Below are 12,544 nucleotides of genomic sequence, written 5' to 3' on the forward strand. Positions count from 1 at the left end.
ATCGTCGCTGGATATCCAATTGCAAGACGATGATGACGAACCGGATGATGAAGAGTGTTGTTGTGTAGGGTGCGGTGAACTGTACGGTTGCACTAAAAAGGATGTGGATTGGATCAAATGTATTAGCTGTCAACGTTGGCTGCATGAAGACTGTTCAAAATATGAATCTATGTGTGACGTATGTGGCAAAAAGCAGGGGAAATAAGTTCACCATTTCACCCAAAGGGCATTCGCCATTTCAACCATATACATGTGGTACTGTTAATGTGTTACTTATGTATTTTGTGAAAGGAGAGCGTTTTTATTTTGTTTAAATAAATAATTTCTTGTCTTCTACGAGGCCCAAATTTTTTGTTCACCATATCACCTGATGTACCCTACATCACTGCTCAACTGAACATTTCTGTTGGTAGTGCTGACTCACTTGTCCACGAGTTGGGGTATTCAAAGATGTGTGCCCACTGAGTTCTTCGCCACCTAACAGAGGACCATAAAGAGTAACGAAGGAATCTGTGCGGAATCACTTGCGCGTTACGTGGCTGATTGTGACAAGCTTTTTTCGAACATCGTTACAAGCGATGAAACGTGGGTTCATTACTTCGAACCGGAAACAAAACGTCAATCTGTGGAGTAGTGCCATACTGCCTCTCCTCCGAGGAAAAGTTCCAAGTCGCACCCTGAGCCGGAAAAAGTCATGGCGGCGGTCTTCTGAGACTCCCAAGCGGTTTTTCTCTTCGAAATGCTTCCAAATGGTCCAACGATGTACTCTGAAGTGTATTGTGCTACCTTCAGAAAATTGAGGAAACGACGACTTTAGCGTGTTCATAGCCACAAAATTGCGAACGAACGTTTCCTTCTCTATAATAACGCAAGGTCCCACGCAAGTCTGCGCACCTGAGAGGAGCTCATAAAAAGTCATTGAACTGTCCTTCTTCATCGATCGCACACTCAGGATATTGCATATCCCGATTTCCACCTGTTTGGCCCACGCAAGGATGTGGTCCGCGGGAATCAGTACGGGGATGATGTTGAGGTTATTGATGCAGCAAGACGTTGGCTCCGACACATACAAGTAGAGTGACACCATGCGTGAATACAGACCCTCCCAGAAAGATGGCATAAGGCCGCCGCTTTGAACGGAGATTACCTTGAAAAATAGGGTTCTGCAGCCAAAAGAGTGTGGAATAATGTGGTGTATTGGAATCCTGAAAAAAACCAATCTGCTTCCAGAAAAAAATATGTTGCATTACTAATTGAACGCCCTTCATATTATCCATACAACAAAATTACGTGCTCTCAAGGTAGTACTATATGTCGAAAAACTCATTTCCTTATAACGAACCGTATAACAGGAAGTAAGAGGGCTATTGTGTCTTGCAATGCACTGAAGTTTATCTCTTTTGTATGTGTGGAGTATATTTCTTTACTTATAGAGGCTGAGTGGTTGGCTCACACGGAGGACCTGGCTCTCTTTCCGAGGATATTCCTTGGTTGGGTACTGGAACAGGGTCCACAGCATCGTGAAAGAGAAGTGATGGCTGTGGTTTCGAAAGCCCAGATTAACGGTCCGTTAGGGGTGAGCTGATAAAACACCGCGCAGATACTGCCGTCTAATCACGTTTCAGGCAGCGGGCGAACAGTGGTCCTTGGCAGTTCAGTATCCTACAAGGCGACAGAGCTAATAAATTTGAGTTAGTAACTCTGAGTGGATAATGTTTCACCACTGGGCCACATCTGCCTTCAACATCTCGCACTCTGTTGACCTCATTACATCTAAAACCCTGACTTCGTTAAACACACTCGCTCCAATAATATGGCTTCTCTCAATATCAAAGTGGTCCCGAATTTCACCTCGTCTATATCTGGAAAATGGCACATATTGACATGTAGTGACCGTGTGCTTTACTGTAAATTAACTCCCTGACTCCAAAATCAAACGAAAATCAAACTCAATTTTCTGTTACCACTTCACACACGTCATATTGTGGAACAGGAAATTTCAAGATATAGTAGTTTTTCTCCCAATGTGTTACGATGTCAGCCCTGCTTAGATCAGTGGAGAATACTTAGTTATTGCGGAATGCTGAAGTTTATAAGATAGCTTGACTATGGGAATGGGCTTATGCTTGTATAAGTCAGAATACACGCACAGTGGAAGAACATTTCACTGAACAGATGCATTGCTCTCGCCATTCAACCCACCATGTCTACTACAACCGAGCATTGTATCCTTAACGGACATTCAATGTAACGCGAAAAAACCATAATTTTGCCACAGCAACATCATTTTGAGATTGTGTTGTTAAAAGATTCACGGATCTATGCATGATAATAAAACAAATTATCTCTGAGAGCGAATATCAATTTGATAAGGCATGTAAGCCATTGAATTTTGTCATTTACAGGATTTTTTCGCGACGAAGGTGGCCTAGTACGTCCAAGGCGTTCAGCAACCCACCAGACAACTGGGTTTTGCGCTTTCACCAAAGATGACACTGTCCGCGCTACCAAGACGTGTTTTTACTCTTCATAGCTAAGACGACTGATACAGCGACCCGTGAAGCCTGTACTAGTCTTCAACGCCTCATATGAAGGTGACTGTAAAATTTTCAGTTAAAATATCGTGCTAGGAAGTAAATGGCAAGTGGCTGAAATCCCGAAGTAAGTGAATATTTGGAGTCTCTTTATGAATAAAGATCGTCACTGTCGGCAGAAGGCAACATTTCGTAGGAGAATTACTACGAAGAGCAAATCTGCATCATAGTAAAGGCAGACTGAAACCGAAAGTGCAGGACAGCTTAGAGCTCCTCCTGTGATAGTCGATAGGCTGTAGAGTGTGCAAGAAGATCAAGTGATGTAAAACCGCTCTGAAGTTTTATGTATACGAGGCCACTCTAGGAAAAAGGCACTCCATTTCGAAATAACTGATTGAAAAATTTGTGCCTACCTTAATTTGCGAATATAGTTGACATACGCGTTATCAAAAGTGGTCCGCATGTCTGAAATGCAGTGGAATAAATGTAACGTAAAACAGAGTGCAACGCATCAACGCAATACTACATACACACACGAGACGTATATATTATTTTGTTTTGTTGTAAGAAATGGTAAAAAATTTTGATGTTAGAAATATCAAATTTGTAAATGGTTATTATTCCAAGATAAATATGTGCATGTGTATTATCACCGATTACTATTCAGGGATTAGATGTACCGGTAACTATCTGAGATAATGATGAAAATATAGTTTTACATGAAAGAATGATAGGTAGGGGAAGCGCTGTGGTTAGGGAGCTGGCAGGATAGGGCAAACAAATATAGCAAGTGTCTGGTACGAATATTCGTACAGGGTAGGCGTGGAAGACATGGCGGAAAAGAATTAATCATCGCAATGGGAGACATGAACACAGGCCTGCTAAGGGCCACTCCCTTCGCAACAAACCGAAGAAGATTGTTTAGTTGCAATAGCATGAGTATTCTTCCAATACAACCTACACACCATACGGCACACAGTCATACTCCTATAGACGTAATTGCAACGATAAAGACTGACAAAGTAAGAGATGTTGGTCATACCTTTGCCTCAGGCCTCTCACCACATGATGTAATATTCCTGGCCTACTCTGTGCAGCCCCCAAAGATCAAATCGCGCTACATAACTTGTAGGATCATGAAAAGTTTTGATCTTGACCCTCTAACAGCCGATTGCTAAGAAATCTTATGGCATCAAATAATCAGAGAACCTACAATCGATGGCAAAATTAATGATCTTTGTGATTAACAGTGTGAAAATGAAATGAAGTGGTAATAAGAACCGTACTCCAAATTTGAAGTAGGCCGAACAGAGCGATTCTGGTGGGAAAAACGTTTAAATTGCCCACAGATTCACCGTGAAATTCTGTCGGCATATTGATCAAATGCAGCGTCGCGTCCAACAGTAGTAAAATGGAGCCAACCACTTGATCAACAGCGTATAGGCGTGGGTAATGCTGATCGCGAAGGAACGCCTTCGACATCGACCACAGACAACAATGTCCAGCAAATCGAGGAACTGATTCGCAGCAGTCGCAGATTTTCCGACTATGTGGATGTCCACACTGCTGTTGTCGAATGGGACCGTGACCAAGGAGCAGACTTCTAACGTCTAAGAACTGAACGATTATTAGAACGTTCCCAACGTAGTTTCCAGAGACTTGGTGACTGTGTTGAGAAACAGTGTCATGTATCTGTGTCACTTTTAAGCGCAGCACAACATTCAATAAAAGATTTTTGGAATGCCATAATAATATGTAACTTACTTTTTGAAGCCTCTCGTAGTTTTAACGCTTACAGTAGTGGAATTAAGTATAAAGAAATGGATATATGCAGCTAAATTAGCATTATCGGTTGGAATAGCTTTGCACAATGTGTATGCAACAGTATGAAATCCAGTATACCGACAAATGGGATCAAATTGTATCGCATTTGATTTCAGTAGTACAGAATATAGCAAGACATCAACGATTCAGGTAGTAGAGGAGGGAACTCGGTATAAAGGCAGTTCGCCCTGTGCGGTGTTTGTGCGAGCTTATGTGCCTTTACTGAAGATAGGAATTAGGCACCATTAGCGACAGTGCGTGTTGTGTACATAAACCAAGATTGTATACTGCCATTCGGAAAACAATTATCATGTGACGAAAATGCAAAAACCGGTACGTACAGCGACATGGCACTCTCTAATCGTAAAATTGCCAAGATGCTGAACTGTTCAAGTACAGTGATTGATAATTTCGTTAGTTTTGGCGGGCGATGTGAAGAGAACGTATAATATGGGCAAAGTAGAACGATATCTGAGGCATGGAAAGGGTTCAATTTGTGAAAAGCAAGGGCCACAAACCGTAATTCTTGTCAACGTGTTGCTGATTTACAGTTGCTATTAACTGCCAGACGTGTACGATGTTGTCACATGACAAGCTTCTCACAATCAAGAAACGACTGCAGACACACGCTTCAACACCCACACATAAACAAGCTAGATTGGAGTTTGCTGAAAAACATATGTCATGGACTTCACAATGGGATAAAGTGGTCTTTAGGGACGAGAAAAAGTTTAATTTAGATGGGCAGGATGGATTTCAGTATTATTGGGATGATCTGAGAACAAAGCAGTAGGTAAAAATGAGCAGAAATTTTGAAGGTGAAAGTGTTATGATTTGGGCATCATTCTGTGCTAAAAGGTAAGTGACGCATTGCTTGACTGAATACTAGAACGAACTCGAACAGGTACGCTGAGACGCTAGAGACAGAACTGATTAGACTGTATGGAGACCTAGAGGACGAAAATCTAATGTTTCAACAAGATAATGCATCTGTATATGTTTCTGCTACAACCAAAAAGAAAGTGGTCGGAAGATAAAGATATCGATGTCTTGCTCTGGCCTGCACGTAGTACGAATTTGAATCCAGTGAAAAACCTATGGGGAATACTTGCAAGTCGTGTTTATCGCAATGGGAGGCAATTTGAGTCCGTATGTGAGCTGAAAAGAGCGACACGAGACGAGTGGGCAACAATTTGTCCCGCAAGAACTACTAACCATACCAATAGCAAAATCAAAGCCGAAGAGAATTTTTGAGGTGATTAGGAAGAACGGAGGTTAGACGATGAGATAACAGTGAAATAACTTAACAGGACAGTGAGTGCCTTTATGCCAATTTCCATCCAGGAACTGCAAACACCTTATTTCGTTAATCGTACTATGAAAGAAACTGCGTAATTCCGTCATGATTTTTATACATTACATATATTTTCTACTTTCATAGTAAATTCGATAATGTATGCCTCAGACATTGCACTATTACTTTCGTGGAACCCTGCCCCTATACTGACTTCCAGTACCGTATCGGAAACGAGCGCAAAGTGTGTCTCCTTGACTAACAGTCTTGGACAGCTGTGCTGTGATCTCCAAACGCCTCGCGACTGTGCTCTTCCCTCGCTCCACTCGCGGCTGCGACGTGGCTCACTACTGACAGCACAATTCCCTGCGAAATCCGTGATACACCCTTTTATCTTGTGCGGTTTGTCATTCGTCGCAGCTAGCGGTTCCTTCACAGCTTTCAGTCGACGTAAAGAGTAGGCTGCGACTCTTGGTGGTTCCCGAGCCCTTAAGCATGAGGATACCATCATGTACGCTGGTTTCTACATCTCAGCAGCATTCTTGAGTGGCTTTCCCAGCACAAAGTTGTGCCATATTTCCCGTATTCTCTGTTTTAGAAAATGCAAAATAGGAATGAGGAGAAGGTGCTGCTCTTTTGGAAACTAACTGCGCGCTGCCTGACCTCTGATTGATTGGTCTTTATACTGATACAGGGAGACAATTATTGAACTATATGAAAAAAAAACGAAAATTAATTACAAACTATGGCGTGCAAACACTTTATTCAACATCTGAACGTCACTTCAGATAGTCGGATTTAGGTTATGACATGTTCGATATGCCTGCCATCATTGGCGACGATGTGACCAGACGAATAGCGAAATTCTGCATGACCCGCTGAACTGTCGGAACATCGATGATGTCGATAACCTCCTGATTGGCTGTTTTCAGCTCAGCAACGGTTTTATGCTTATTTCTGTACACCTTGTCTTTAATATAGCCCCATAAAAAGAAGTCGCATGTGTTCAGATCCGGAGAACATGGCGGCCAATCGGGACTATGCCAGTGGCCTCTGGGTACTCCAAAGTCAGAGTGCGGTCCCCATAGCGCTCCTCCAGGACGTCAAACACTCTCCTGCTTCGATGAGGTCGAGCTCCTACTTGCGTGAACCACATCTTGTCGAAATCTGGGTCACTTTGGATATTGGGGATGAAATCATCTTCCAAAACCTTCACGTATAGTTCGGTAGTTACCGTGCCATCAAGGAATATCCCACCGATGATTCCGTGACTGGACATCGCATACCACACAGTCACCCGTTGAGGGTGAAGACACTTCTCGATCGCGAAATGCGGATTCTCAGTCCCCCAAATGCACCAGTTTTTCTTATTGACAAAATAAACCAAATGAAAGTGGGTTTTGTCGCTAAACAAAACCAAGCATGCGCGTACTAATCCCCATCATGTCCCGCGACCAACCGTGCAGTTTGAATGTCCTAAAGCAGACCGTTGAGAAGTTATGACGATTTTATTTCATATAGTTCAGTAATTGTCACCCTGTATATGACCATTGATGCCTAACAATTGCTTAAATTTAATTTTTAGTTAATCTAATATACCTATCCACGCTACCTATCTTAAACCAGAGTCATGCACGCATAATTGGCGATATGAGATATATGACAGACACGAATCGATATTATTATAAACCTTATACTAAATTATTACTTTTCAGGCCTGCAAGAAAAAAAAAATGGTTGTGGAAATAACGCAACGTAATAATTCTTGCATCGAAAAAAATTCTTACATCGCAAAGGAAAATCTGTCTTAAGTTACGATTTTATACTAGGTACAGGTTATGTGAAAGAGGAAATAACCTCTCATTAGCAAGAGTATTTATTTAAATTTGTATGCTCTTCTGATGAAAAATGTAGGACATACCGCACAGTCGCACACCGGCAAGAAAAGTGACACAAGTCGAAAAACGGCAATTTTTGTGTACGTCGATGAACAATAACTGTGAAATGCCCTAATGTGCGCAAAAAGTAACGGAATATACTACCAGCAATACGTACGTGAAATTTAAAGGAAGGTTATGCTATTTCAACATAACTGTTATAGAATTATATCTTTAAGTCGAGCTTTCTGAAGTACTGCATTTTTGAGTTGTCACAGTTCTTGCTGGGTGCGATATGACGGTTGCAATGCTACAGACAATCTTAACGATAGGACAGAAGTGATTGTACATTAAACTAGAAGAGTCTTCTTGGTATTTTACGCCTCAGTTCAGAATAAAACCCTTGTGAGCACGCAGCTGTTCGCCTGCCTTATACGCCACCATGCTTCATTATACGAACAGCAGTTGAACTACTATTACTGATACAGATTACATGTTTTCGTCACCTCGGAGTGTTCTGCAGGTTCCTTGCCTTCCCTTCTCAGAGGATTCTGATCTTAACGGTAAGTTCCATCCGCAACCGGAATGCGATGCCCTGACCCTGGCAATCAGCTCCGTGCATCATTATGTGTGCCATTTAAGTGCACAGTCTCCCCCATGAAGAATTTAGATGTAAGAAATGTACCATGTATTCCTCCTAATAAATCTTAAAACTCAAGCGCAAGTCCTATGATTACAAGTTTCAACGGCACGCATGTTAACAACCACAGTACACGAGAACATTATCATTAAATAATCTGAAAATCGTCTTTGGACACACTTTCGCTGGAAAGTGTATTATTTGGGCCACTATTCACCCTTTTCAAGCCGTCCATAGGTGCGTGGTTTGTAGCACTATGAAGGGTAATTACTTAAGAAAATTACTCTAGTGCCCACAAGAGAGTAAGAGATATTTCAAGGCTGTAAGCAAACTGTAGTTACTTGAGAGGATTATCAATATAATGATGGTTCTATTTTGCTGTCCATATCGAAATTTTTGTACAGTGAGAATTAAAAAAATATATAAAAATTTGGATGGTTCAGCCGAAAAAGAGGTAGCATATTTCATTCATCACCCATCCGAATTTGTTCTCCACATCTTATAACGTTGTCGTCGGTGAGATGTTAAACCCAAACCTCCCTTCGTTTCCGTGGAAGATTATTACTGAGATGCTGAAAGGACAATGAAATTTTAGGAACAAAATCAGAAATTATCGTCGGTAAGGAGAACGCCAAACATGGTGAAAATTCTGTTAAATTTTTTTATCCTAACCATTTAACAATCATCACAACTGTTGAAATCTATCAGAATTTACTATGTAATTGGTATAATTCCTGATTATGCAACGAGATCTATTTTACGGATACTGATTTATTCTTAGAAATTAATGCTATTAGAGGTTTTACAATGAAAACTTTTCTCTATTTTAACCCCCTTATGGTTTCAAATTTTTAAAAAGGTTTTTCCGTTTACAGTCTAGGTCATTCTTGATTGTGATGGAATTGTGAGCTGAAAGCCTCCCCGCATTATTAATAAGTAAATGTGAAACTTTCGCAGATTTGTAGTTTCATTCTTAAATATGCAACTCTTCTATGGAGGAGTGAAATAATTCTTCGCTAACATGACTTCACTGTTGTTTATCTGAGTCGTTCTCCTTAGCTCCTCCCCCAACTTTCCATATATACACAGATGTTTCGATACTTACCCTCACTCAGAATGAAAGTTAAAAAATATAGGCCCCAGTTCACTGTGTTTCGTACTCTTTCCCAAATATAGGAATGAAAATTATATTGCCACATATCCGATTCTTCATGACTTCAAAACTATGAACGATACACGCTGCTTCCCTGCGACCAAGATAGGTTTAACGTGGCACATATGAAAGTCTAGAAGAGATATATCTGCTCTTCTTCCAGGAAAAATACAGGGCGTTTCGAAAGATTCATCCAATTTCAGAAGACTGTAACTTATGTGCATGAATAGAGAAACATGGGTTGAATTTTAGCTTACACATCGAAACTCCCCCCCCCCCCCCCCCATGAACCATGGACCTTGCCGTTGGTGGGGAGGCTTGCGTGCCTCAGCGATACAGATAGTTGTACCGTAGGTACAACCACAACGGAGGGGTATCTGTTGAGAGGCCAGACAAACGTGTGGTTCCTGAAGAGGGGCAGCAGCCTTTTCAGTAGTTGCAAGGGCAACAGTCTGGATGATTGACTGATCTGGCCTTGTAACAATAACCAAAACGGCCTTGCTGTGCTGGTACTGCGAACGGCTGAAAGCAAGGGGAAACTACGGCCGTAATTTTTCCCGAGGACATGCAGCTTTACTGTATGATTAAATGATGATGGCGTCCTCTTGGGTAAAATACTCCGGAGGTAAAATAGTCCCCCATTCGGATATCCGGGCGGGGACTACTCAAGAGGATGTCGTTATCAGGAGAAAGAAAACTGGCGTTCTACGGATCGGAGCGTGGAATGTCAGATCCCTTAATCGGGCAGGTAGGTTAGAAAATTTAAAAAGGGAGATGGATAGGTTAAAGTTAGATATAGTGGGAATTAGTGAAGTTCGGTGGCAGGAGGAACAAGACTTCTGGTCAGGTGACTACAGGGTTATAAACACAAAGTCAAATAGGGGTAATGCAGGAGTAGGTTTAATAATGAATAGGAAAATAGGAGTGCGGGTAAGCTACTACAAACAGCATAGTGAACGCATTATTGTGGCCAAGATAGATACGAAGCCCACACCTACTACAGTAGTACAAGTTTATATGCCAACTAGCTCTGCAGATGACGAAGAAATTGAAGAAACGTATGATGAAATAAAAGAAATTATTCAGATAGTGAAGGGAGACGAAAATTTAATAGTCATGGGTGACTGGAATTCGAGTGTAGGAAAAGGGAGAGAAGGAAACGTAGTAGGTGAATATGGATTGGGGCTAAGAAATGAAAGAGGGAGCCGCCTGGTAGAATTTTGCACAGAGCACAACTTAATCATAGCTAACACTTGGTTTAAGAATCATGATAGAAGGTTGTATACATGGAAGAACCCTGGAGATACTAAAAGGTATCAGATAGATTATATAATGGTAAGACAGAGATTTAGGAACCAGGTTTTAAATTGTAAGACATTTCCAGGGGCAGATGTGGACTCTGACCACAATCTATTGGTTATGACCTGTAGATTAAAACTGAAGAAACTGCAAAAAGGTGGGAATTTAAGGAGATGGGACCTGGATAAACTGAAAGAACCAGAGGTTGTATAGAGTTTCACGGAGAGCATAAGGGAACAATTGATAGGAATGGGGGAAAGAAATACAGTAGAAGAAGAATGGGTAGCTTTGAGAGATGAAGTAGTGAAGGCAGCAGAGGATCAAGTAGGTAAAAAGACGAGGGCTAGTAGAAATCCTTGGGTAACAGAAGAAATATTGAATTTAATTGATGAAAGGAGAAAATATAAAAATGCAGTAAGTGAAGCAGGCAAAAAGGAATACAAACGTCTCAAAAAGGAGATCGACAGGAAGTGCAAAATGGCTAAGAGAACCACTTGTATGAACATCAAGAGCTCAGATGGAAACCCAGTTCAAAGCAAAGAAGGGAAAGCAGAAAGGTGGAAGGAGTATATAGAGGTTCTATACAAGGGCGATGAACTTGAGGACAATATTATGGAAATGGAAGAGGATGTAGATGAAGACGAAATGGGAGATACGATACTGCGTGAAGAGTTTGACAGAGCGCTGAAAGACCTGAGTCGAAACAAAGCCCCGGGAGTAGACAACATTCCATTGGAACTACTGACGGCCTTGGGAGAGCCAGTCCTGACAAAACTCTACCATCTGGTGAGCAAGATGTATGAAACAGGAGAAATACCCTCAGACTTCAAGAAGAATATAATAATTCCAATCCCAAAGAAAGCAGGTGTTGACAGATGTGAAAATTACCGAACAATCAGTTTAATAAGCCACAGCTGCAAAATACTTACACGAATTCTTTACAGACGAATGGTGAAACTGGTAGAAGCCGACCTCGGGGAAGATCAGTTTGGATTCCGTAGAAATGTTGGAACACGTGAGGCAATACTAACCTTACGACTTATCTTAGAAGAAAGATTAAGGAAACGCAAACCTACGTTTCTAGCATTTGTAGACTTAGAGAAAGCTTTTGACAATGTTAAATGGAATACTCTCTTTCAAATTCTAAAGGTGGCAGGGATAAAATACAGGGAGCGAAAGGCTATTTACAATTTGTACAGAAACCAGATGGCAGTTATAAGAGTCGAGGGACATGAAAGGGAAGCAGTGGTTAAGAAGGGAGTAAGACAGGGTTGTAGCCTCTCTCCGATGTTATTCAATCTGTATATTGAGCAAGCAGTAAAGGAAACGAAAGAAAAATTTGGAGTAGGTATTAAAATCCATGGAGAAGAAATAAAAACGTTGAGGTTCGCCGATGACATTGTAATTCTGTCAGAGACAGCAAAGGACTTGGAAGAGCAGTTGAATGGAATGGATGGTGTCTTGAAGGGAGGATATAAGATGAACATCAACAAAAGCAAAACGAGGATAATGGAATGTAGTCGAATTAAGTCGGGTGATGTTGACGGTATTAGATTAGGAAATGAGACACTTAAAGTAGTAAAGGAGTTTTGCTATTTGGGGAGCAAAATAACTGATGATGGTCGAAGTAGAGAGGATATAAAATGTAGACTGGCAATGGCAAGGAAAGTGTTTCTGAAGAAGAGAAATTTGTTAACATCGAGTATAGGTTTAAGTGTCAGGAAGTCATTTCTGAAAGTATTTGTATGGAGTGTAGCCATGTATGGAAGTGAAACATGGACGGTAAATAGTTTGGACAAGAAGAGATTAGAAGCTTTCGAAATGTGGTGCTACAGAAGAATGCTGAAGATTAGATGGGTAGATCACATAACTAATGAGGAAGTATTGAATAGGATTGGGGAGAAGAGAAGTTTGTGGCACAAC

Source organism: Schistocerca cancellata, chromosome 4 (genome assembly GCF_023864275.1).
Source record: "Schistocerca cancellata isolate TAMUIC-IGC-003103 chromosome 4, iqSchCanc2.1, whole genome shotgun sequence".
In the NCBI taxonomy this organism is placed as follows: domain Eukaryota; kingdom Metazoa; phylum Arthropoda; class Insecta; order Orthoptera; family Acrididae; genus Schistocerca; species Schistocerca cancellata.